Source organism: Cardiocondyla obscurior, linkage group LG14 (genome assembly GCF_019399895.1).
Source record: "Cardiocondyla obscurior isolate alpha-2009 linkage group LG14, Cobs3.1, whole genome shotgun sequence".
Lineage (NCBI taxonomy): Eukaryota > Metazoa > Arthropoda > Insecta > Hymenoptera > Formicidae > Cardiocondyla > Cardiocondyla obscurior.
Window position 1 is genome coordinate 2,746,115 of NC_091877.1, and position 27,408 is coordinate 2,773,522.

Below are 27,408 nucleotides of genomic sequence, written 5' to 3' on the forward strand. Positions count from 1 at the left end.
GCCCGTGACGGTCGCGATTCGAACGGCAACTGGGAAGAAAAACAGAATCGCCCCGCGAGGAACGGGGTAGGGCCGAGACGAAGGTAAAAAGGGTAGTTGAGTGGCGCGGAGCGGAAGGCCAGCAGTGATTTACTGCGGCACGTCGTGCGCCAGATTACCCCGGCAACCCTTACAACGCGAGCCGCCCAACTCCCCGGCGGAAAGTTGACGTGGAAACCAAGCGCCCGCGGCCACCCACGTCGCAATAAACGAGCCAATTAATATTGCTTCCCTCCTGCGCTCCGGCCGCTGCCCTTGACGGCTCGCCGGATCATCCCCGTGCATGGGTGAATAATTGCGCGAACGTCGTCTAGACGAAGGATCGCGGTTACCCGACATTACCGGGCGCGAAAATTCCGCGGCCGGGCCGCGTAAATCAGTTGGGACGGGAGAACGCCCGGCCTTCGTCACCTAAGTACACCCGTCGCGGTACTACTTGAGCTTCATTATCGTTACCGTCGAACAGGACTCGCCGAAATTGCGAAATAATGTCGGCCCGGTGCGCCGAGACACGGATCCGAAAATTCAGAGAGAGCCCGCCTCGATATTTCTTCCCGAGAGATTATATCGTCATCGCGTTGTCAGGGATCGCGGCGAGAGTTCGTTAACGTTTTTGATACGCGCCCATAAAAGCTTTCGGGCATGTTTTACATGCGAGAGGTCTTTGTTCGGCGTATCTTCGTAAGTCTCGCCCTGAAACATAAAGGAAATGATTAACGAGCGAGCCCACCCTCCTTCATTTTCACGCCGTTTGTTCGCTCCCTCGATATTTACGAACTCTTGCCGTAATATATGGCCGCGCGCCATATACGTGCGTAGACTTATGGCCGGTCGTGTAACTCCATATGGAAGTTTTAATGCAACAGTAAATGATAGCGCCGAGGCTTTTAAACATAGCGCGCGAGCAATGCATTTTTGATAATCTTAACGAAAACTGTACCGCACAACGAGAATCTTTTAATACTTTGGCACACGTAAACGCGAATAAATACATATATTTCAAAATGAGAAAGAAAGACAACTTTTATCAATACTAAATTACTAGCACAGATATAGATGATAAAAAATATAAAATTACAAACACAAACAGTAAATATACGAAATTACGTAATAAGCGGGTAGAGCTTGGTATTCTTGTGTCGTGCTTAGAAACGCTTTTCGATATTCGTGCGCATTAACGTCGTGCATTTCACGTTGCATTTTTGTACAAATGCCGACAGCCTTCGCATTTCAAATGTAAAGTGATGGATTATCGTGAAGTTAATCAACGCGGATAAATATAGAGCGGCGAGCTCGTCTATACAAACCGTCCGTCAAAAAGGGGAGAGGGGACCGAAAAAAAAAAAAAAAAAAAAAAAAAGAACGTCCGACTTAATTTGCCTTCTCGCGAAGTTCATAACGATATACCGACATTTGTCAAGGGGCACGTTATGCGCCGGCGAAAACCTGGCAGCCGCGACGGTGTTAGCAACCGCCATCAGCCGCGCAGCGTTGTTTTAATGCCCGCGTGATTCTGTGCCGGGGCTGCGTGATGAGGCCTCCTAATAACCAGTCGCTCACACGTCTGGCTTGCCACCCTTACCGCCCGCTCCCGACGGCACCGACGTCACCCCACTAACGCCGACCAGCGTGCTGACTTCGACCCCCTTCACGGCGAGCGGCTCTGCGAAACTGTGGCATGTCGGCTTCGCATCAATCTTGTTAAATTACCCGCCCGGCCAGGAGTCGTTCTCGCGCGCTCCCGGATTGATAAATTGCCCGGTCCCGTCTTCCACAGACACGTAACGCGCTCGACATCGCGACCTCGAAGGGGGGTACCGTGCGAGGGACGCACGTTACCAAAATGCGTGGAGGAAAATCAAATTAACGTGCGCGCGGCGCTTCGCTTTCTGACAACGCCGGGATCCACTCGGCGCGCCGTGCTCCCGCCGGGCTGTCCTTCAACGTTTCGGACGCCCGCGGTAAACGTGAATAGGAACGGCGAGCCAGCCGCGGAGCGCAGTGACAGGCCGCGGCTTTCAAGATGACTTTTTTGCTGTCGATCACCCCGCCGCGCGAATCGAATTTTCGCCCGACGCGTTTTCCAGCCGCGTCCGTCACTTGCGCGAACGAAATTCCATAATCACGACTAATTTGCGCTCCGAGACCGGACAACGTGCATCTTTAATAACAATTTTAAATAATTCTTATCCGTGGACGAAAGAAATTTTCGGAGAACGTTTTAAAGCAACGTTTGCATCTTTCAAATTCTAAAAGTCAATTAACACGTTACTCACGCAAGACGTTAAGAAATTAAATCTCAGCGCGATTGTTTCACTCACGCGAACGTTACAACAAATCGGTGGATATAGGTGATCGTAATGAGCACCGTCGAGCGAAGCGCAGCGTCCCGCGTCAGTCGTAAACCTCTTGCCAAGTACCGTCCTTACCTTGGCAGGTACTATTCCTTCTACCTATTGTCAGTATTTCCACCTACCTATTCCCATTCGGGGCCGCGCTATCGCCTTCAGCTCCGCGATGAAGATAACTATCGGCTCGTTACACCTACCGAGCATCGTGGCGAACGTGTTGTAACCGGGGCCAAGTACCACCTAGTCGGATCACGGGATGAGATAGAAAGAAGGCCAGCTAAGCCATCGCTGATAGCGTCTCTAAGCTTGCGAACCTGGCCAGCCCCCGGTGAACGCCAGTGGCTAATGGCGGGTTCGCGGCTTTAGCGCGACAACGCGACCATGTTGAGTCGGACTAACGTAATCCTTACATATGGTCGAGAGATTCCACGGGATTAGGAAGGCGCGAACCCATTGTGCTTGTTTCCTCTCGCCGCGTTGAGCGTCCTCCTAATGTCGGCCGCGGCGTTCGACTGGCCAGGTTGCTCGGCCAACGCCGGACGCGAAACAATTCCGCGAATATTCACTTTTCAGACCCGGGGATGAGGCCGCGAAACATTCAAACAACTCCGCTAATACTGCGCTTCGCGAAACTTTCCCGCTTTATCCTGCGATCTTAAGCGTTCAAGCGTTCGATTCACACTTTACGCGAGATATCTAATTGACTTACTGACATATGAGAGTTAATCGGATATTTATAAGGGTAATATAATGATTTTTTTTTTCTTTGCGCCCGGCGAAGAAACACTTGTAAAGATCGAAATGGATCGTTAATGAGATAATGTTATCCGGCCTCTTGTTTTCGCGGAGATACGTGGGAAGATTTTCCGCCGATGTGAAGTAACTCGAATCTCGCAATATCGAAGCGCTGTTAAACGAGTAAAGCAAGATGATTATTTTATACGCAAAATTATTCGGAATAATATATTTTTTATTCGCAACATATTACTTATAATTAATATATTTTATTATATATTAATATAATTTAATTAACAATAATATTAAATAATAAAAAAATAATATTAAATATTAATATAAGTAATCATACATTAATTATTATTACACAATTATTAATAGAATTATATATTAATTCTCGCGTCTTTCGTCGACTCCGTAAATAAACGCAGCAGCAATTTTATTTCACTAACGACTAAGCCAGACAAAGCAAACACTCGTCGTTGCGAGAGTAGCGCGACCCGGCGATGTGAAACCGGTTGAAAAACGCATTTCGCGAAATGCGTCTTGAGCCGTGAGCGTAAAGGTGTTCCGAGCGTTCGAGGAAAGGAATACTGCGGGGGACATAAATTTCGCATGCGGGGGAATCAAGTGGTAGATACAATGTATCGCGGCAGGAGTATACCTCCACCGGGCTCTGAATGATAAATGGCCTTCAGTGGACTGGCTAATGAGTCGGCTAGACTGACTTATACGACTCCGCGTTAGATTTTCCAGGGGAAAGGACTGTGGGACTTCGGCGCTACTATCGGGGAGGTGACGCTCGCGGGAGTAGCCCGTCGTATCATCGTTACGGGCGCTCATTATTCAAACTTACCGCGTTCCATCTATCTCAGTTTTACATCGCGGGAGGATGTGAGCTGCGTGACGATGTCGGCGGCTCGGAATCCCCCGGCATGCATTATTCACAGTTTCATATTGAAATTGCACGAGGGGCACACACCGCCGCCTCGCGCGGGCGCGCGCGCGAGGAAATGGAAACGCATTTTATCTCTCGCCTCGGCGACAGCCCGTCAAAGCCGCGCCACGTGACAGACGGCCTTGTTTCCACCTACAAATCTACCTGACGTTTCTCGCCGGTCGCTACCGAAAAGCCTCCGCTCGAGAGAGAAACGAATGTGGAATTTAGTTCGCGCGGCGTTTGCGGAGGATATAAATCATCGTAATAAATAGAATGCGATAGATGCATATCGTGATGTATTTATTTCATCATTCTTGCACATATCTTGCGCCGTGAACGCGTGACAAATAGAAAACGGAAGTAATGACGCGGTTTCGTAAACGCCGCGATAAATAATATAGATTTTTTTTTTTTTTTTTCTTTCTTTCTTTTAAACGGAAATGCGATAAGTGTACGCAATTTTAATATTCAATAACGTCCACCGGCAATACCCGCTCGTCGTTTCAATAATAACGTGTGCACAAGAACCATCGCGATAAATAGACTCCAGTTTCACATGCGATTGCACAACGTCCATCGGTCATTCCTTAGCCCCACGATGACGTACATCCATTAGCTCTAGTGTCCCCCTAGTGACGTAACGCCAAGGTGCGTCCCCATACCTGTTTCGAATAATGCACGCTGCGAACAATGACGTGTGGTGATGTATGTGGGTTACGGGTCGAGCAGCTGTTGCTCTCGACAACTGGTTCCTCACACTCCCGTGGGCGCTCACAATGTCACAATGACGTGTGAGCACTTGTGACAGCATCGTGTGGGTACTACATACTACATTGGAGTTTGTATTACAAGCGCTTGGCTGCACGCAAGGGTGGCGCGACTCTTGACGCTCGCTGCACAACATGCGCGATGCGCGAATTTCCAAAATACGGTCCGGACGCGACAAACGTCATTAGCTTTTAAATCCCAGTCGACGCACAAATGCAATTTTGAAAATTATAAAAATTTAAAGAAAAAAATAAAAGATGCTACAACAGAAAATTATTTATTATTGTAAAATCATTATTTCATTTATCTGGCAATTATTTCTGCAAGTCGCAGATTAAATTAATAGAGAACAATAGAAACGTTCGAAGGTAGAGAGATGCAAGGGAGAGAGAAAGAGAAAGACAGAGAAAGAGAGACAGAGAGTGAGTCATCGTTAATAACACGAACATTGGGTAGTCAATATCATCGGCGACGTGTCGACGGTCGAAACTCCCCTACCTCGCACCAACCCCATCGAGACGTATATTAATCTTACCACCATGTATAACGCGATACCGGGCGATAAGTAGTCCAATTTGGCAAGATACGTCACGTGAACCCATCCATGTCGAACTTGGGCGCAGTACGCTTTGTAAAGCCTCGGTGGCTTCGCCCTTCTCGACACCACCCGTGCGGCGCAGGGCTTGTGTGCAGTCGGGCTCGTATTCGCTTGGCTATCGAGTCTGGATCACGTCACGTCGCGTCGGATCGCGTTACGCTCTCGACACTGATCGGAGATTAGCGCCGCCAAACCCCTGCCACATTGGCTCTCTCTCTCTCGCTCTTTCTCTCTGTCTCTCCTTCTCTCTTTCTCTTTCTCTCTCTCTCTCTTCAATCCGCACCTCGTCCCTGCACTCCCGCGACGCTGCCTGCCTGCCTACCTACTGTACCCTATCCACCATCCCTCGGATTGCATTCAAATCACGCACAAAGAGCTCAACTTGAGAGCTCTTCTCGCAACCGCACTAGTGCCGCGCCTATCTGACAGCCGCATCTAACGGATTTTTAACGACCTTTTGTTGGCCGAAAAAAAGAATGCATATAAGCTTCCGATAGTCGGCCAGGATACCCGGCCCCCGAGACAACGCACGGAAACGATGATCAGATAGCATCGAGCATTAGGTACCTTTTGGCGTGTCCCCAGTAAATCCGTGCCGCGGTGACGCACAGGAGGCCGAAAGAAAAGGCTGGAGAGAGGAGGAAAAAAAAAAAAAGAAAAAAGATAAGTCTTTTACAGATTATCCTCGCTGATGCTAATTTGAATTACAGTTACCGTGAAATTGAAATCGTGATTTATCGGTGGAGGAGGCACAATTTATCTTTCCTTTTCCTCTCAGTTATTTTTTTTTTTTTTGTCACGGCATTCCGTCAAAATATCCCTGACAACTAATGAGAGACGCCGCGCGTCTTGTGTGACTGACACGCCGAAACTAATCGACGCAAAACGTCTTTAATGTCAGCTGTTCGACGTTTCGAAGGCTGTATCTTTCTTAATTATTTTTCTATATATAAATATATATATTTTTTTTTTTTTTTTTAATAAATTGCGCGCGAGCGACATTAACAATTCTCGAGAGGGCCCGCGATCGCGAGCGCTAATAGAGGGAACCTTTTTGTTTACACGGCACCGGGATCGTGGAATCCTGAAATTCAATTGTTGTCGACATGTACGTACCTTTAAGCGCGGCCAGTGATAAATGACTTCTGCCGCGTGCCTCGTCGTTACCGCCTCGTTCCGAACTTCCCTGCTCCGGCATAGTTCGTTTAACGTCACGTCGGATCTTCAAGATGGCGTTCAGCACAGGAGGGAACGATTTTGCGAGAGTCGTTAGCACGGCACCGAGCCACGCCTCCTCCTTCGAGCGTTGCCTCCTTTTCCCGTATCCGTACGCGCTCGTCGTCGCGCTCTACAAAGAACGGGCTTGAGAGAGCCACTCGAGGCGAGACCGGGGAATCGCTGGAAAGACTCGTGAAACAAGAAATAATCACCCTATTATCAAGAGTTTAACGAGGCTTCGCCTGTTATTGAACATCGCCTGTCTCCTCTTTCCCGGCTCTTTCCGCTCGGTGGCACAACGCCGGGCTATTTGCGCGCCAGGGAAATATGAATTTCGCCTTCTGCACATCTCGCCGACGCGTCGCGGCCCGCGAAAAACACGCTTTGTCAGCTGCGGCGATGCCACGCATTTGCACCGAAAGCGACGAGGCGCCGTTAATTTAGCGCACCTTCTCGCCTTCCCCGCGTCTTTAGACGTTTAGTCGAGCGGTGATGCGCGCGATCGCGAGGACTGCATACGTTTCCACGGAATAAATCGACGATCGCGTGCGTCTAAGAACGACGTTTATTACCCCCGAGCAATCTCGCGACGATCGTTTGTCCTGTTCGCGAGAGAAACCACCCCTCCTTTCCATCCCAATGAAAGCCATCCGCTCGCGTGTGAAGCGAAAAATGGTTTCCACCTCCGCCACTTGTCATACATCACGTCGCTTAATGTATACCACTTTGTTAATTTCTGCACTTTGGACCGTAATTAATGCGCGCTGAAATGTAAGACTCGCGTGAATGGTAATCGTTTTTCTGCTATAAAAACCCCGCGGTTTCCGTTCCACCTTTCTGTTACCTTCCATAAAAACGTGAGTTCCGCAATCATAAATCACTTTTAATCAACTTCCGTTTTGATACAGGAGCTCGTTAAACGAGCGCCACGAATGCGCTAGAATTAATAATGCGATAACACCGGGCCGTGTGTCGGATCGGCCCCCGAGAAGAGAGCGAGGGAAAGAAAGAAGCGTGTCGCGTCGCGCCGTGCGCTCCGGCGGAGATGCATCTGTTACTGATAATTGAGGGCGAGATCTCGATAAAGCAAAGCAGCGATCGATAGAACGCGCGAATAAAGACGGCCCGCGTATCATTGCGAAATCGATAAGTCGGCCGAGGAGACGTGATCGTACACAATTCGTACCACTCGTTACCGTGAGTAATGAAAAATAGCTCCGAGGCTTAGATGGAAGCAGGTCGCGTCGGAAGAGATATAGATAGGTAGGCAGGCAGGCAACCACAGGGAGGATGATAGAGTGGGCCTATGCATTCGTCCAGTAAATAGCGTGATTGATCGATATTATATTCATAACAGGCAACGACTTGTCATCAATCATATCCCGTCGCGCATAACTGCGGGTCTCTGTAATATACCTGCCCGGCCGGGTATAATACATTACGCCTCCGGTCCCTGTATTCAGTGCACCGGGTGATCTAGAAACATTCTCCTTACGCCTGCCGCGGAAAAGCGGGCACACGCTAGAAAATTAATGGCCCTAACGACGCATTGTAAAATACCCTGCCCGCGTTTTTTTTTTTTTTTCTTTTTGCATCGCCGTTGGCGAGGCCGTCTTGCGCCGCCGGTGGTGGAAAAATTGCGGATTATTATTTCTAACGTGTCGGCCGGGAGATCCTCGAGCGCCCGGATGTTTGCGTATGCATGTCTTTTTTTTTCTTTCTTTTCTTTTTTTACTTTTTTTTTTTTTATTTATCTGTTTATCCGGTTATTCATTTATTTGCGCGAAGGCGGTGCGCGTACAGTTGCGCCCGTGTCGCGCGCTTGCATTCTGGACGCGATGGGTTGATGCGTGACAATGGGGTCCGGTGCTGACACGGTAGCCTTCCCTCCGCTGCCACTCAAAGCCTCTCAGGTAACGCGATCCCGGCAGCCTAAATAAACAAGCTAGAATAAATAAAAGCTATTCTAAATGTCAGCCCGATGTTTGCCTAGCTGTCACGGAAGTGGAGGGTACTCTCAGTCTCAAATGGATATCGAATCGGCCGTTTACAGCCCTCTTCTTTTGGCATGCGATAGGCTACCGTTCTACCGACGGCATATGAACGATAGTTTTATCATCGCCATGCTATGGCTCCCCGCAGATTGGCAGCGTCGGATTAAAACTCCCCGGGGAAAAAAGAAAAAAGAAAAAAAAAAGAATTTGAGAGATGCCGTACTTGCGTAGACAACTCGCGGCAATCTACGGCATAAAATATTAAATCTCATTGCCGCTTCGATTAACATTTATCGCATTAATATGTCGACGGATATAAAATATGTTAATACTTATTGAAAGGAAAAAAAAAAAAGGAAAAGATAAAAATAAAAAAGAGCACGCGAAGAAAAGATAATGAACGTCGCGCGACGTCGCTTTCGAGCGCGATCACGAAGTCGGGCGGATCGAAATAAAATTTCCTAATTAATGCGCGCTCCATAAATAACAGGAAATGTCGATTCCGCGGCCCCTCGGCAATCGGGAGCAATCGCGAAAGACGTCCGAGAGATAAGCAGACAGGCGGGCACGGTGGAAGAAGCAAATGAAATTGACAGTCGACGTTTGTCTGCGCGCTCCTCTCGCTCGTAGTCTCTCTGTAGTCTGTCTGTCAGCATGACACCGAGCGACGCCTTCTTTATTATACATTCAATTATTAGGCGCTGCGCATGACAAGCGCTATTGCATATTTATATCTGCCAGCCGAGGCGAGCTCAGCCGGATAAGGGGGTTCCTGACAGCCCGTCACGAGCATACGTTAACATTCTTAATAACGTGCCCGGTTTGTATACGTCGGACGTGCGTCTGTGCCCGCGATCGCGTACACGTGCACGAAAACGCATGAGATGCACGCGCACGCACACACCCGCGCGCAGATACACGAGCGTGTAAAAGCCGCACGGCAGTGCGGTGTAATTTCAATACACGAGGAAGCTATCAACCTTTATAACCTGTTTATTACGATAATACCGTAAATTTGCATCGCGTGTTCCACCGTAATCGCTTGCCGCGGCGGATGTCATATTACGTTAACTACAGTAGTTAAATAGGCATCCGGGGAATAGGCCCAAACCCCGGCGTACCCTGAAATTTCCGCCACTCCCGGCGCATACGTGGATATTGGTTTTCACGACGGTTTAATGAATTCCGCTACGAATTTTATACGGCAGCTCGTTTAACACCTGACCGACGAAACGTCCGATCGATAAATCCGCGGCGGTGATCTTGCCCGTATATGTATATGTAAATATGTACAAAATCGAGCCCGCGCTCGAGATTCAATCTGCTCGGGGAAATTATGTGGGAGTGTTACGTTTCGCGCCGCGCAAGCGGTTTGAGAGCTCAGAAATAGAAATTCATGTATGCGCACGATTATATCTAACGCTCACCTGCAGCATGTTATTACAATCGCTCGGACATGCCCGTTGCGTTGCGAATTTTCGTAATGGACGGCGGATACCGAATTCCACGCGAGGTTCTTAAAAGGAACCGGGGGCCACTGTCGCCCCGTATATGTGCATCGCGTTAAAAAATATTATCAAAGACCTCGCGTCCGCGAGATAAAATGCATGCCGATACACAGTAGCTTTTTCGTCAACAAAACGCTGAACAACGATCGTATATCAGACACCGCCCACGGCGACCGTGGGCTCCATAAAGAGAACAAAAACTTTCTTATTTTCCCTCCCCGTCCGTGGCCGCCTGCTTTGATATACGATACGTTTGTACCGTGTCGGCCGGAGCCTTCGAAAGCCGACCATCTACCGTAACAGCATTTTTATGCTAAACTGGTCGATGCAACTGACAAGAATTGACAGAATTCGGAAAACAGCTGACAGCCCGCCGTGCAGCCACTCCTCTGTCCGCCGGCGGTAAATTTCAAACCGCCTCTCCCCTTCTTTTTCTCCCGCCGCAAAACGAATGCCGGTCCATTTCTACCACGTTCGCAGTCCCGCCCAGATAGCCTCAAAAATTATGATTAAACGGAAGATGGAAAAAGAACCGAGGGAGAAGTCGCGTGGTATGCCGTTAAAATCCGGAGTGTGCTCCATAGAACGCGTGAGCTGCGTAATACGCGAGGCAAGGAAAATATATTATAACGCATACATTAACGTTAACAATAAACCCGCCCCGAGTCGGGTAGTGCTACTAAATCTTTAGACTAGATCGAGCGTATCATGTTTTCACATTTTATTTCATAATTATTGCAAATGATATTCGTGATCTTTCATTTCATGTATTATTAATTTATTTGTCGCACGCATATGCCACGTGTAGGTATTTTAAAACGAATTATCGCCGCGTCATAACTATTAGTTTGCATTTATACTCTGTCGGGTCGTAAATAACGCCTGCCAATTGAAAAAAAAAAAGAAGAAAAAAAGATTAATTCAACTTAATCGCGCTATTACATGTCGGCGTGCAATTTGCCACGCCTAAAGGTGTGCAAGACGCGAGACACAGATGTGACTGTGTCATCGACTCCGCATTCTCCAGCAGCTGAAGTAGCATTACCATCTCACTTCGCGAAGCTTACCGTTGTACATTGTACTGGCCTGTTGCGCAACGTTGTTTCGTTCATAATTTGCATGATCTGCAAGCGATAAAAAAAAAAAGAAAAAAGAACAAAAAAAAAAACCGTGTAACCTAAATGTAGCGGCATCTGCGCGCTTAAAACCTCTACGACGAGTCCGCTCGATATTTGACGTCCGATATGCAACGTTGATTACGTTTAATTGAGAGGACTATAGAGCTGTACAGGCATGTGTGGGTATGACTGTTAACGTATGTTTGCTGACGTCTCTCCGCCTCCTTTATACAGAGTATTAAAACCCCGTGCAATCTACGCCGCGTGATATAGGTATCGGTAGACAAAAGAATACATTAGGTGAGGAGCGCCTTATGACGGATACGTGTCTGTATTGGGTTATCAGCGGCGTCTCAGCATCAGACTATGGCATCGTTATGGGCCCGACGTTGACGGACGGCTCTCTTACGCACGGTTGACGGGAAACACAAATTGTGGGCGCAGCTGCGCCGATAGTAATCAAGAAACACGGTAGGTAGTGGAGTAGAGTAGCCAGCTAATAATTCTCTCCTCCCCTTCCCCCCCTCTCTGCCTTTCGTCCCTCTCGTCAGCCTCTCCTCATCTCTCTCTCTCTCGCTCTCTCCTGTCGTGCAACACGTCCTCGCACGCACACGCCCTGGGTTATACACCGAGCGGAGATGCGCGAGCGAACGAGACAGAAACGTAGAAGAAAAGAGACGGAACAGAGCTGGTGGCACTTCACAGGAAAATGATGTTGATCCAGGTCGATACCTGTCATCCGCTAGTCGATCCACTGCCGAGATTGCTCCTAGCCTCCCCGGATTCGCCTCGCTTTACATTGATATTCGTGTGGTCCCTTGCCCGCCTCGTACATCCGCGTACAATGAGGGTCGGCTGCGTGTCTATGATAGTAGTAGTGCGCTCAAATACAAAATTATTAACTACGCGATCCATCAAGAGTCATGGAAATAAAGAGAGAAGGAAAGAGACGTTGCAAGGATTCGTAAAATAAAACGATCACCGCGAACATTTACATCGTTTATTTTAATTCGTGATAAATAAATTATCGTACAGCGTTAAGATATGCGTGACGCGCGTCTTTAGATATTCGACTGGTAACCGCAAGATTCAATCGCGACGTTATAAATGTAAGTTTAGATAAATTTTATTAAGACCTTTATTCGTAGGAACGCAACACATCTACAATACATCAATTACCGAAAGTAGACTCGAATGCGTGGGGGTGAGTGGAATTTATCATCTTTGAATGACGCGGGTAACTTTAGCGAGATAATTACCAAGATTATATGATGCGGGATGACGGCTGGCGCGAACATTTCGCAAACGCTGCCACCGTCAATCTACCTCTGCTTATTCTAAATTGTTATCCTCTAACGGCGCGTCGAGCCAAACGGTTAATCCGCCGAACCGTGTCTAATTCCATCTGACGTGGTCTTTCGTTTGATAGTCCGTTCTCTCTTTCTCTCTCGCTCGCTCTTTCCCTTCTTTCGCACGACGCCGTGACAACGTGCAGACATTCTTGCGAAAGAGCCGCATTACCGGGTTCCACGGGCGTCATGCACACGGCAGCGCATATAAATTTTCAGCATACATTTACATTTCTTGGCAATCGTTCGAGTGGCCAATCCCTCACCCCAAATCTCGCACTCTTTATCATTTAAATTGTATCTTCCACACAGCCCGTCGCGCTCGGGTAAGATAACATCGGTTTATGTAAATACGCCGAAAAAAAGAAAAAAAAAAATCGTTGCACGGACATCGTTATTGAAAATTATTCCAGATACATGTGTCCTCCATGAGAATGAAAACGCTATTGGCGAACGGCGCGACAGAGCTGCTCGAAGATGGGGTGGAAATAGTGCACGGATTAGAATGTAAATTAGTTTCGAGTGCCGTCACAATGCGACCTAATCTCGTTATGTTTAGGAAATATGATGCTGACGGAGTGCTTGTCAGTCACTTTCGGTGATAGGGGGGCGTTGCTTATTGGCTGGGGAGCGACCGTTGAATATCAAGGGGGGGAATCAGGGAGATATCATTATTTATGCTGCAAGTGTCCTTGGAACTCTTCTTTCGGTTAACACAAAAGATAAATTATATGAATCACGACTCGTTCCGAAACGGAATGTTAATCAATCGTGCTCGTAAAAATTTAATCGTAAAAAAAAGAATTTACAATTTTTAACGACTAATAAATTTGCGAGCTTGGCAGAAGCGCTGAGAGAGAAAAAGTCGGGACTCTTAATTGCTTATAATAAATTAATTACTTATTTCAAGACGGCAATTAGCGAAATACGAGTTTTCGGACGTAACGTTGTTAAGCGTTTTGCAGCCGCCGGCGGTGTGCTCGAATCGTTTCGTTTAAAATCGTTTCGCTCTCTGGCCGCGATAGAAAAATCCAATTTGCCCGGGTCACGACGGGCGTATACGGTATAAAACATGCCTGTCAGTGGCGCGGAAAGCGGCTTCCACAAGAGTCGGTAATGCACGTGTCACGTGAGTGGCATAAAAGACAGGAGTGATGGAAGGCTAAATAGCAACGGTGTCGTGACATGCAACAGTGACCGAGCGGCCCGACTGTCCCTGTCCGCGTGCGGAGTCACTGCGGCGCGACAAGTTGACATGTTTGCACGGAGGCCGCACGCTGATCGCGCACGGGCATTAACAAATACTCTGTTGCCCGCAGCAGGGCAACAGGATACATTCTACACGTGTACAGGATGCGCCGAAGGGAAGTTCATCGGGGACAGGTGGCCGGGAATCGCGGCGGTAACATCGACTCTACTTCCGTCGTCGATTAGAATAGGACAGGGGGAAAAAAAAAAGAAAAAAACCACAAGTTAAAGAGAAATTGAAATCTGTTGACTTGATTCATATATATATTTTTTTTTATTTTTTATATTTTTTTTATTTATCAAGCATGGTCGTACATTACATACATGCATGTTGCGCACGTTATGATCCGCGCGCGTTTTACTTTCGTAAAAATGCTTGTCTAGCGCGGTAACACAGAGATTAAGCCGCGGCGAAACAATTTGAAGAAAAAAAAAGTGGCGAGAAAGGCGTATAAACGTTGTCCTCGACGTTATACCGGCGCTCCACGTTCCCTCTTTACGAGCCCCCTGCAGCAGCTAGCCGCGCCACGTATTTTCCTCTTCCGTAATGTCTCCGCGCGGGTCTTTTGTTCCCCCCCTCGATGTGGCAGTTTCGCCGTAACGTATAAAGTTTGTGTTTTCTTGCGTGGCGTATAGTTGGCTGTTCTCGCTGGCATAAAGCCGGAGAGGTCGCCAGAGGAGCTAGAGGCCGCTTTAGGACGATGTACTGTTAGCTCTTTCTCCCGTCTTGCTGAAAACGCTCCGGGCGAGACTCGAATTGGATATCTGGGTCGAGATATGACTGCGGTTACAAATAACCGCCAATGTGCAACGTCGCGTCTCATCAGACACTAATTCAGACGTCCTCCGATGGCGAAAGTATCGCGTACAGAAGTTATTATTTAACGAATCCATTTCCTTCAAAAGGGAGACGTACATTATGCAGCTAACGACACTCTTGCGCGATACAATTCAAATATAACTCGCCCGATTCCGAGTACGTATTGTCTCTGCGTACGAGCCGGGGTAATTGCTATTTCGCGACCATAACGAATGACTTATGATTATGTTTTCCTCGATTTCTCCGAGTCCTTCGGAAATGGGGGGAGGGAAGGGGGAGAGGAGAGGAGGATAGAATGGGTCGGCACGGAGTAGCGCAATCTGCGAGACCGCCACTTGGCTGTAACAGATACGGCAGGAAATAAATGTCTGTATAAAGGAGTTGGCAAGTTCGCCGGATGATATCAAGATGCCGTCGGCTAATACCACTCGCCAGTTTAGTCCGAGGGTGAAACGGACATTTCACCGAAGAAATGCACCCCTTTTGTCCCACGCCTATCTCCCCCGGCCCCGACGATACTTCCCCCCCGATATCTAAAGAATTTTGGCTTTATTTCCACGCTTTTATCCACCCCGGCAACGACACGCTGTATCTAATAAAGAAAAATTATGTCCCGCGAGTCGGACTTCTGCCCAGAATGGCTCGACGGCGTCGCCTTTCGTCGGCGATGCCGCTAGCTCGTGCCATGCCTGTGGTAACAATGCAAGCTCGAGTTTCGCCCATTTCGTAACGATCAGACGGCAATCGTAAGATGCTTAATGCTCGAGTATTTCATATGTATTATCGCCGTGTATCCTTAGACCGCAAAATTTTAATTTAAATTGCAATCGCACAAGCGAAGCGGAAAGGAGCGAGTTGCACAGCGCGGCCAAATTTTCAATATTTATCAGACCCGCGGGCTCAGTGGCTCAAACCGTCATTTAATTGGACTCTCGTTGATTCAGAGGTCCATCGAAATGCATGCCGCGAGAAGGAAACATATCAATTATTAACTAAAGGCAGGCGAATACTGGCTGAAACCGCTCGTTTCGGAAACGGCGAGACAACGACTGTCGCGTGGCAGATGCTCTTGCGCCGGTTGTGCATCTTGTTCCGCTCCCGCCGTGAGGCAGAAATGTGTCAACGTGTCCGGCATGAAAGACGAATGTCCCGCAGCGGTTCTCATTAGCAGACCGCACCGGGGGTGTCCCGGCATCCCTCCGCGCTTTTCCCGCCCTCTACTTCTCTCGTTTCCACTGTAATTCCACCGACGGTGAAACCTCCAGGTGCCTCTCCGGTGAGCGCCGGGGTAGAGACGATTCTCAGCTGCCCGCCCACGCTAAACGCCTACCAGTTAATCTTCCCATTCATTCGTACAAAGGTCATGACTAATGACCACGGTATACAAGCGCACAATGAGATTTACTTCCTTATGCCGGACGTTTCCTCGCCGGTTCCTCCTGTGGTCGCCGCTAATTTCTTGGAGAGCTTTTGTTGTCGGGCGAAAAATACGAACGGAGGATAAAAACTTACCGAATCCGAGAATCGCGCAGGTAACAGCGATCGTTACACGAATCTGACGTCCTCGTATATTACGACCACTCGCTAACACTGCTTTGTCGCCGAAAAAAAAAAAAAAAAAAAAAAAAAAAAAGACATAAAACACAATCGCACTTTCGGGATACCTGCGTTATTCCGTGATGTAACACGTTACAAAAGATCGCATTGTGCTTGTACTACACCGATTTGATTTACATCGTCTATATATTATGCATCGCAATCAATATTACTTTATCACCGAAAAGAGACGGTGAAATATGATCCCGCGCATATTTAGGATACATATAATTTATCTTTACGCAGCATCTGACAAAAAAAAAACCTGCATCGCGACGAATTTCGTATTGCGCCATACGCTTTTCGCGGGGATTGAGATATACCCGCGCGGATTTATCGGGGCGAGAAACTGAAACGACTTTTGCACAAGTAACTCAACGTATCTCGCGGCGCGATCGATATGTCGGGTCGTGTAAGAGGCGAATGAAATATGCAGTGCAGTAGAACATGTGTAGTGCCGTTTTATATCGTTCATCGCACTCGCCCTTTGTGACAACGGCCGTCCGAGCGGACGTGAGTAACGAAGCGGTAATGTATTACGCGATTGTATCGCGAACGAAAGCGGAGGCGTCGATCGCGCTAATATCTCCTCCCCCTTTTCCCTCTCCCCCCCCCCTCTGCGGCGACAAACATTTGACGTATCTCCGCGGATTTTGTCGCCGTAAATGAAATCCCGGCCGGGGAAAAATCACGGGTGGAAATACCCGCAAGCCTTCAGCGACAGGCGGACTCCGCGTGAGGAAACCGAAGGCGCACCCGAGACGCTCCCGTTACGCGTTATTTCGCTCGCCCAGATATAGGATGCCGTAATGATGCGAGTCTACGTGTACAAAACCGAGGACTGCCTTCCTGACAGATGAAATGGCAGGCGTCTCGCGCAACAGCGGGATACGAAAATGATCGCCCCGAACTCATCTTAGAGAAGATACGCTCGCGCACCGGTTCGCTCGCTCGCCTAGGGTGCTCGATGGGAAACGCGGTCGTAAAGCGCGCCTGCCACACACGTCTTATCCTTTTCACCACCGCCTTCCGAGATCGCCGGTCGTATATTCTCGGCTGCGATGGTCCCAGGAAAAAAAAAAAAAAAAAAGAAAAAGAAAATGAGAAAACTGCAATTTCACGACGATTGATCGTGACGCGCGCTTCACCTTCCGAGTCGACTCGAGGCTGACGTACGGTTATCGCCGCGTAACTATAGCGAGATCGTTACGACGTCGTGGATACACTGCGGCCCGATTAAAGGCAACTGGGTGCCGCGTGTGGCATCGTAGGGGGAAAAAATACGATTTCCTGCGTCGTAACTTTTTGTGACAAGTGTTCGCGTCGTCGCTATTCCTAAATCAACAATCAACGGGGTTACAAAGAACAACCGTGTCCGTTTATCTTGCCGCGAATAGTCTATTTTGACGGGGAAAACGGATAGCAACGAGTCACGAAGTAAAACAGAAAGAGAGAGAGAGAAAGGCGATTACACGTTCCGCCGTAATCGGCGAGACCTCGGCGAGTTTGGCCGCGGAACGGTAGAATAGATCGCGGTCCGTTTCTCGACGATCGATCAGGCTGACGTGTGGCGGCCTTAATCGGTAACGTGTACACGGATCGGTACACGCGTCAGGACGCGACGACGTAGTTAACGGCTTCCAGGAATGGTCTCTCGCCCCGACGCGCGTGTTCTCGCCGGCCATATCGAGGCTCCATCTGCGGCTACCGTGCCACGCCGACAGACGTTTCGCCGATCGGCAATCTCGGGCTCGGATTATTATGCCTGTCCACCGGCTATGATCGCCGCGGACACGCCGGTATGCCGGTCTCATTAGCTGCTCGGTGCCTGGCTTAAGCCGATGAATAATGGGCGGTCGCGCGGCGCTGCCGCCGTGACCGCTCTCATATCTTCCCCGACAGATTTACCGTCGTCCCTTTATTCGGCACGCCCCGAACCCGTCGGGCTCTTTAAAACCATGCCGGAAGATTGACGAGTTGCGCACTTCGCGGCGCATAAACCTCTAACTCCGCGCGCGCAATTTGCCCCCGCCGATAATTTATTCGATCATTATCGTGCCAGTTACTGCAATCACAGAAACGTGTTTACGTAAATTTACCGGTCCAACGAATGCGCGTTGTTACTTCCTTCTTTTTCTTTTTTTTTTCTTTTTTTTTTTTTTTACCGAGGTTTGTCTTTCAATTTATACTTTGAATCGATCAATAACACACGTGTCCTTAATTAACAAGCTTCGCGCAATTTTTTTTCATAGCAAATAGTTTCACAATCTACGTGCGTAACATCGGACATAAATAACGCTCCGAGTTGCGATATCAGTAGTAAATATTAATTATCTTTATCGCGTAATCGTGATATATTCGCGCGATTGTCGAGAGGGATACATTAGGTATGACCGTCATCGGTATGCCGAACTCATTAGCTGTTCGGAGCTGAGTTTAAACCAATGAGTAATGGTGCGCCTTCCCGCTCGCCGCCACCGTCGTGTACTTACTCGTATTTTTCTACGCCGATTTATGGCACCGGCCACCGTACAAACAGCACGATTATTTATAATGCTGGCTCAAGACCGGCTTCTTCTGTCAACGGAATAGGAGCGGGCGACGTACGCGTTAAGATTTCTTGCATTACAAAATGCCGCGGCGAATAATGCATCGGACAGGCAGGCAGCGGCGGTTTGTCGATGCGGCTGTTTATCACTGCACCGGTATCGCTAAATTGAGACTCGAGACCGCCCGCCGCTGGCCGCTATTTATCAGAAAACGGCGGTAAAAGCACCGTAGTCGATTACTAGAAATTATTCCGGCAAAACGTTTCACTGTGCGTGGAACGGCACCTTGGCGCGGTTTAAATATCCATGTATTCGTTTATTTGTCCTTCCGGAATAGCATCGCGCGAAACGGTTATACCATTTTTATTCCGGGCCGAATGGTGGGATAATCCCTAAGGATGAATATACATGCATGATATAACAGAAGCCGATGGAAACTGCTCGCTGCGTACGTGCGAAGTGGCCTCTACCTCCTTTTCACCATTGCGGGAGGAACCTTCGCTTCTTGCGGGCGTAATATACCGGCAACGTTTTGCCCGAAACTTGTCGACTTTCAGAGATCCCGAAGAAGCGCGGTGGCGAAACCTAATCACCTGCCCGTAAGTGGTCGCAGCGATTGCGACGAGATTGCGGGCCTCGTAATATTTATGCGCGTCGATGAGGAGCGAAGTTGCGGAACGGTGCAAATTCGCGGCTCGGCGATTTCAACGATTATTTCTTCCGCACTCCCTGGTACAGCGGCGAGTAGCGCATGAAACGTTTTATCGCCACGATGAAGAGAGGAGCCGATAGTCCCGTGGAATTACTTCTTTCACATTTCATTTCGTGCCGGTTCCCCTGAGTGATGCCCGAGATACCGCCCACGCTCGCGTCTATAAGAGCCGACTGATATATCGCCTCGTTAATGTTGCGCTTCATCAGATGTTATGACTGAACATCCTTTACCCTGCCACTGGGTGGTCATTTCTGGCTGCTCTTGTTGCCGGAGCCCCCGGCGTTATAAATTATAAGCGGACGTCGCCACGCGCTCGTAAGTCGCGCGTTTCGTCTTTCAGGATTATATCCAGCGTTGAGCGACCGTCTTCGTCCCTTGCGCCGCCGCGATCGAATATTAATCTGTGGTATCACGACGGCGTTACATCGGCTGGCATTCCGCGCGTCATTCAACGTGAACGACACGCGGGATAAGCTCTCGTGCACGCCCAAACTAAGAATCTCGAGGCGAGCGCGAGCGAGAAAAGAGCCGCTGACAGAAGCGTGACTCCGCGAACACGCGCGGCTTAATGTTTTCGTGCTTTTTCGCGCGGCTTTAACCACGGGGAGAGGTTTAATCGTGGTTTATAAATAATCCCACTCGGGGGAGGCGGCGGGAGGCTTTATCGCTACGTAGAAAAACATCCGGCACTCACAAAGGCAGGCCAGGTAATAAATTTCCCGCGGTACTTGTCATAGTGAAATTAATGATGGACTTAAACTAACCGTGCCACTGAAACAACAAATCTTCGTACGTGAATCTTTACAGCTATTAAAATCGCTTGATATACGAGGTCTGAGAAATACGACGCCTTAATATATACGATGATTAATGTTTTCACTGCCATTCCGATTTTCACAGTCCGCGTTACGCATTTAAATATCTAAGTATTTCTGTTTTTTTTTAAATTTTTATTTTTACTCCTTTTCCCTTCTCGAGAGGTAGCTCTTGGACATCTCTTTAATAAAAAAAAAAAAAAAAAAATGCACGTGGCTGCGCACAGCTTAAAAGTTTATCGCTCGCGACCAAGGGAAACGTTAGACTAAACAGCGCGAAGTGTTCAAAACTTCGTTCACTCGGCCTTACGGTCCTCGCGCGGTCAACGAACGTTGGGTGCTCCTTTTTAACGAGCAGAGAACTCGGCGGAAAAATATGGAAACATTACGCGATAAAGATTATCTCCCGTGTCAAACTATCGTTCTCCCCATCCAATTTCCTATTCATTCCCTGGACTTGACAGTCAATCTATGCGTATTACGAAGGGATCGTCGTAGACGGCGTTTCGAGGGTGAACGCCTCGCCGTGCTTGCACGCACACGCACCGCACACACGCACGGCGCTGCTCTCGCACACGCACGCGGTCAAAGAATAGCGTGGGCCACGATCTCTGTAAAGGCGTCGCCGTTTAGATAATAACGCGCATTTTATCTCCCTCATAAAACCTAATTTATAGCCACATCCAAGTCCATAGGCGTGTACGTACGACCGTCGTGAATAGGAAGGGCCCCCGACAACGGCAATGCTGTAATTTCGGGGAAAGTGCCCGTTTGGGATCCAAGTTGTTTCATAAATTTCTTTCCGAAATGATAAAGCGCGTATCGCCTTTCGAGATTATGTTGTAGCACAATGCTGCATAAAACTTCGGTCATTACCGGGCGCGTTATCGCGTACGTTATGACGTCCAGGTTGCACGCGCGATCTAGGCGACGGATATTTATTTATTTAACAATTAAGGCCATCGATGAAAATGTTAATGCGTTATGGCGCGACAAAATATTTCAATGTCCGAGATTTGCTTTCTGAGAGCTTGTGCCTTCGGTCTCGTACCGAGATTCTAAACCGGGCGTGCTTGGAGATGTAGTAAATCGCCGATTCAACGTCGAGGCTATCCGCGTGAGAGTACGGAAAAATATTTTTGCGAGTATCGAACGCGCTGAGCTTTCCCCGCGAAACGATCGACTGCTGCGACTACGCCACTGGACCGCGGTGCATACGCGCGGAGGACAAGTCTGCGTCAGGAAAGGTCGCCAAGAGTGAATAGGACAGTAATATTATATCGGTGTTGAAACTTCCCCCTTCGGCATTTAGGTGACGAAAAATATGGGCCGTCACGTGCGCGCGCTCGCTCGCTCGCCCGCTCGTTCACGACGGCACACTGCAGTTACCAACGATAAACCGCGTACGTGTTTACCGTATAATCTCCGACGGGCAACGATAAATCCGTGATTTACTCTCATTACCGTGCCTCCGAGTGTTACGACTCGTGCCCGCGCGATATACAACCCGCCGGGATAGTTTAATTTATTCATATTGGCGTGTCGTTTTCTGCGCGCCCGGTGTCCCACTTATCGCCGATATCGAGACGAGAATCGCCCGGCGAGGCGGGCGACAATAACGAGCCCCGTCGTTATCCGGCTGGATATAATATTCCCTAATTGAATGCACGTCCGCGTGTTATATTTTCGCGCCGCGTTCTACGCCCGGCGATGCGATGCACTCGAACCGCGAGACCGGACGCGGAGGTTTTTCAGACACCCACGATCTCGCCACTTCCTCTGCGACGGAACGATTCAATTTTCGGTATTATGTCGACATTTTTATTGAGACAAACCAAAAATTAAGAGACGGGCAAACGTGAAATCTCGTATCTAGAAACGGGCTAACGTCGGACGTAATTTTTTTTTAAATACCGTCGCAAGGAGATTCGACACGTATCGAGAGTAACGAGAGCGGCGGGCACGGACAAGGAGTACTTTACGCGAGAGTGCGGACGAATCGCGGGCGCAAAAAGCCGCGGGGGCGAAGAGTGATTCCGTGAAGGAGGACTAACGGAGGGCGGGGAGTAAAGGTAGCATACATCACGTTTCCAGTTTATGGTCCGATACGCTCCTAGGAATTGGCACCCGTGCCGAGCTTTTCCGCAAATGCAAGGGACGCCAGGGGGAGGCGGCGAGGGCGGGAAAGATACGAGGCGTTATGGCTCTTCCTGGCTCGTAACCTCTGGTCATAAAGCTACTGCGGGCTAAAATATTGTCGGCCGCCGCGCCGCGCGTCTCCACGCCTACGCGTCTGGCCGTCTATCTATCTTAATGCTATTACCGTAATTTATTAGCGTCGTTCCCGGCCGATAAATCGATCCCCCGCGTCCGTTCGAAAACGGCTTCGAACGCGATATAAAGATCGCCCGTGACGCTATTACGAATTATAATATAATACGCCGGGCGAGAGTTAAGAAAAGCTCGTACGAACGGGTTACGAGATGGAAGAGTAGAAGCCGCGAAAAGATCGATTCCGGCAAAGAGATATCGATATAACCAAGCGACGAGTTTCTCCGCGCTAAATAGCTTAACAGCGACTCGCGCTGATTGTAGCTAATTAAATCTCCGAGCTCTCGTGCTCGTTGCGCTGCTTCCGCGAAAGTTTCGCGCCCGATTCGTCTCTTAGTTCCAGCCGAATAATCGCAATCGAGCTGCCTGGCAACGCGGCAGCGAAACACGACACGGGCGCGTCAATATTTAACACTTAACGCAATCAGCGAGTCGGTGAGATTGTCAACCGCATCCTAAGAGCATCTCACTTCGCCGAGATGCGACGCGCTCGATATTCCGCGGAGGCGAATAATTCAGCGGCGGCTTCCGTTTCGGGGTCGTGTGAATTTTCGCGCCGTGGCCCCGTTCCCTTCTTCGCCGAAGATCTCGCTCGTTTGCTGCGGTTTCCGCGAGAATGACGGGACCGAACAGGCGGCCGACGATGACGGACCGACTTCGCGGCGGCCGCACAAAGTGTTTCCCGAACATCGTAAAAACAAAACGAAAGAAAAAAAAAAAAAAAAGGAAAGGGAACCGTGACAGTTACGGCGTTTGGCGTACATGCGAAAAATATAATCGCGGTAACGAGCTCCCTCACAATAGCCAGTGCGCTGGGCATTAAGGCGCGACTATATTTAACGACGTGGCCGCGCGCTCGCGGTATTCGCAGAGAACTCTCGCGTGCACACACGTGCATGCACCGCGCGCGCAATATTATTATCTCGTGATTCATAGCGCGCATTCATAAACGTTCCCGGGCCGTATAACGGAGCGACGCACGGGCGGCGTGTATCGATTAACGTCGCTTCCCGACGGGATTTACAGCCGGCGACTAAATTATTTAAAGTCTTCATTTGTAGCGCGACGGATGGACGGACGCGGGCTGGCGACCACGTAGCCGGTTCTTCGGCCGACGGTGTAAGCTACCTCGGTACAACCGTCGGCAAGAGTTAAATACCGCCGTCGGCGATAAAGCTTCGTTCACACCCGAGTTGCTGTCTCGCGCCCACCCTCTCCCTCCTCTCCCGAAATGACAAAGTCCCCGTTCTCGCCGGAGGCGACACGCCGATTTCTTAAAGTTTAATGGCACTACATCGTGCGATTAGCACACTCGACAAATCTTACCGCTCGCGATAGTTAATAAACTCGTGTCAAAACAAACGGCGAGGTATTCCGAAGTCGAAATTAATAATCAACGTTTATCAATTAGTAACGTCACGTTCAGGTAGAAATCGCGGGAGAGAACCGGCGCCTGGTGAGGACAAAATGAAAAGAAATCGAAATCGACCTACGGAAAGGAAACCCTGTTGCGCGCCTCTATTCCCCGTGCCAGGTGCAACTTTTACGCGCGAGTATACGCGACAGAGATCCACGGATTGTGTTGGCGCGCCGCGGCTGCCACCGTCCACGCCGCGAACCGTCCAACAAACGCGCTCCAGCGCAAAAGCGTGCGCGAAAAAGAAGAGAAAAGGCAACGGGCGAGAGAGACGACTTGCGTGCGCGAGCGATAAGAGGAGAAAAACGCCGCGACGGGAAGAGAGACGGGGAGTCTGCAACCGAAGCCGGGACTTAAGAGAGAAGCAAGCGAAGCGCGTTTGCAAAGCTCGTGGTCTCTCGGCGAGCTCTCGTGTGTGTTCCGTGTCCCGAGTGCACGGAACAAGCGCTGCTTGTCCGCGGCCACCTGAGTTATGATCGCTCCTTGCCCACCCTGCCTGCTCGCCTTGCCTGCCTCCTGCCTACCTGCCTACCTGCCCGCCTGCCTTACCTCCTAGCTCGACTGACTGCCCTCTTCTTCTTTACCCTTCTACTTTCACAGCGGCCATTTTGCTGCTGGCCGAACCGGTTAGCTTCTCGTACGGCTCGAACTTTAAGGTGGCTACACACACGCTCCTTGCTCGTCCCGACGAGTTTTATTCACGGCGACGGTTTGCCGGCCACCCCGAGACTGAATGAAACCGCTCCACTCGCCTTGGCACGCGACGCGTCGCGCAAACAAACGGAAGTGGACGCTTGGACATCGACGTGGACGTTCGCAAAAAAAAGTTCCAATGTTCGGACCAGATATGACGCAACCGCTGGAAATAACCTGATAGAAAAACGTGTCAGGACTTTTAACCCTGCGCGTCGCGTTACCAGCCCGCGGCTGCTCCTCGTCGAGGAGAGAAGAATCGCGTGTAAGAATCGCGGACGGGAGGCTCGGCGGGTCGTAAAAAGCGCGCGGAACATTGTCCCGCGCGAGATGTACACGGGAGATATATCGCAACGGTAATGTGCGGGCTCTTTGCGCGCGTCTCGGCGGCCGCGGCGCAAGATTTATCTTTCATTAGTACGTCGTTTGCATTGAATAGACACGTTACGGGTTAACGGCGGCCGGCTCGTTAATTGTTTGTTCCCGTTTCCCCGCGCCTCGCCGCGGAGCGACGCCTCGACGAGGCGCGGCCCGGCGGCGGGTGATATTACAGGGAAAGAGAGAAGGCCATTGCGATCCGCACTATCGGGGGCCCCCGCGGTATGCGAAAAGGTGTAAGGAAGCCCCCGCGGCCCCGCGGCGGCGAGGCGTGGTCGCCGCAATTACCTCGATAGAGTTACAAGACCCGTTTTATGCCCTCGTACGAATTTATTAGCCCCATTCGCGTCAGTTTAATTACGAGCGCAGCCTCGCTGCACCGCGAAGAGGCTTTTACGCGGGACTCTCCCTCTTTTTCCGTCGACTCCCTTTTTTCCAGCGAGAGTAAGTAACCGGGAAGATCGTGAAGAGAACAACGACGCGATCTCTGTACGAAAAAGCGCAAGAATAGACCGGGAATACGCGCCGAGCGTACGCGAGCGGTCACCGGAGCGACGAGCTGGTATCAATCGCCGTCTGCTCGACGCCAAGCGTATCCTTGGGACTCGGTAATTAGTTCTACCACTAAACGCTTAACGGAATCTGAGAGACTGCTAACTGCTTCGCGCCTACGCGGCTCGTTCACCCCTTTTCCCGTCCTGCTTCCTCTCTTTCTCTCTCACTCACTTCTCTCTCTCTCTCTCTCTCTCTTTCTGCTCCTCTTTTGCTCTACAAACGTTCGTTTCTCACCGCGTCACCGCCGCGCCGTCTCGTTCTCCGCGTCGCGGCCGCCGTTTCCCAGCTAATTGTGAGCAATTAAGCGAGGCAGAGTCAAGGAATATTATGAAATTAATTATATCGCAAGATTGAGGCTGGAGACCGGCGTGCGAGGTGCAGATAAGTATTTAAATTAACTCGATCTTTTTCTTTTTTTTTTCTTTTTCTTTTCTTCTTTTTTACGCTCTGCTCAGGCCGGGTTTCGCGCGAGATCTACATTACGCGGTCTTATTGATCTCGAATTTTGTTAAGCGTAAACAACTTTTTTCTCTAATTAGTTTTAATGCTCGCATCCGCAGTAAACTACGACTTTCAGCATCGGTTACTGTTTCCTCTCCGCTTATCGATGAGTTATTCACGTCGCTGCAGCACGCAGCTCGCTCCCCGGACATTTTACGGAGCGAGAACTCGTCTCATTGGCAGATTTTATGATATAGGATTAAACGGAATGAAATAGTACGCCATTTATATCACATCGTCGAGATATCTCCTCGGAAAATGTATCTTTACTGTGACGCGGTATCTTAAATACTCGTTTAGATTTGCGAGAGAGCCGCGACGGTGCGCTTCATAAAATTCACCGCGCGTCAATCATTTTTTTTTTTTTCTTTTATTTTCTGTTATAATTAGCAGCCGTCTGGCTGAACGGGATTGCGCAAATATAAATCTACGAAGTGTAAAAATAATCTTACTTCCCGATCGATGAAAGCACGATGGAAACGTATACATCTTCTTCACGTCTCCGTTCTTGTAATCGCGGCAACGCTAGGTGCCAAAAGGGCGGAGAGCAACAGCCGTGAACGTAGCGAGCGTGACGCCCGACATCGAAACCCGCGGCCCCTCCGCAAACCTGGAAGACAAATCGGCCCCGGTGGGTGCAAACGTCGTAATTATCGGAGGCGGTAATCTCTCGACACGGGAGAAAAGGAGGAGGCGGCGGCGGCGGAGGAAGCAGAAGAGACGCTCAGTGAAAACTGCGTGACAGAGTGGCTCGGCCTGTTCACCCTTGGCGTCCTCTGGGTTGGTTTGCCCCCCCTTTAGCCCGGAATGTCGGCCATACATTACCGCCGTTAGAACCCGCCAGCACTATATTATTCCTCGGCGCAGCGTGGCGCGGCCGGGCTCGGCTCGGCGTGGCGCGGCGCGGCGCGGCGCGGCGCTGGCGAAAACGAGACGGCAGTAACCGAAGGAGAGAAGAGAAACGGAGAGGTCGAGCGGAGGGAAGAGAGGCAAGGGAAGCGTCAAACGTGCGAGGGAGAGTGCCGGGGACGGGGAAAGGAATGAGAAACGGCGAGTCGAGTGGATGAAAGAAGGGAGAGAAACGCGCGGGGCTGCGCTCGGGCTGCTGATAAACTACCCTCCGCGTTCACTCCGCAGGTATAATAAAATGATATCTGGCCGGCTGTATCGCG

The 27,408-nt window shown here is 49.7% G+C and overlaps 2 long non-coding RNA genes across 2 annotated transcripts in view; one reads left to right on the plus strand and one right to left on the minus strand.

Moving 5' to 3' along the window:
• LOC139108286 (uncharacterized) overlaps positions 1-27,408 on the plus strand; it is a 58,475-nt gene that overhangs the window by 14,211 nt on the left and 16,856 nt on the right. The window lies entirely within an intron of this gene.
• The window catches only part of LOC139108285 (uncharacterized), a 152,310-nt gene continuing 133,389 nt past the window's right edge, over positions 8,488-27,408 (minus strand). The window contains exon 7 of the long non-coding RNA XR_011546636.1: positions 8,488-8,581. This is a non-coding gene — a long non-coding RNA (uncharacterized lncRNA). The remainder of the gene's footprint in view (positions 8,582-27,408) is intronic.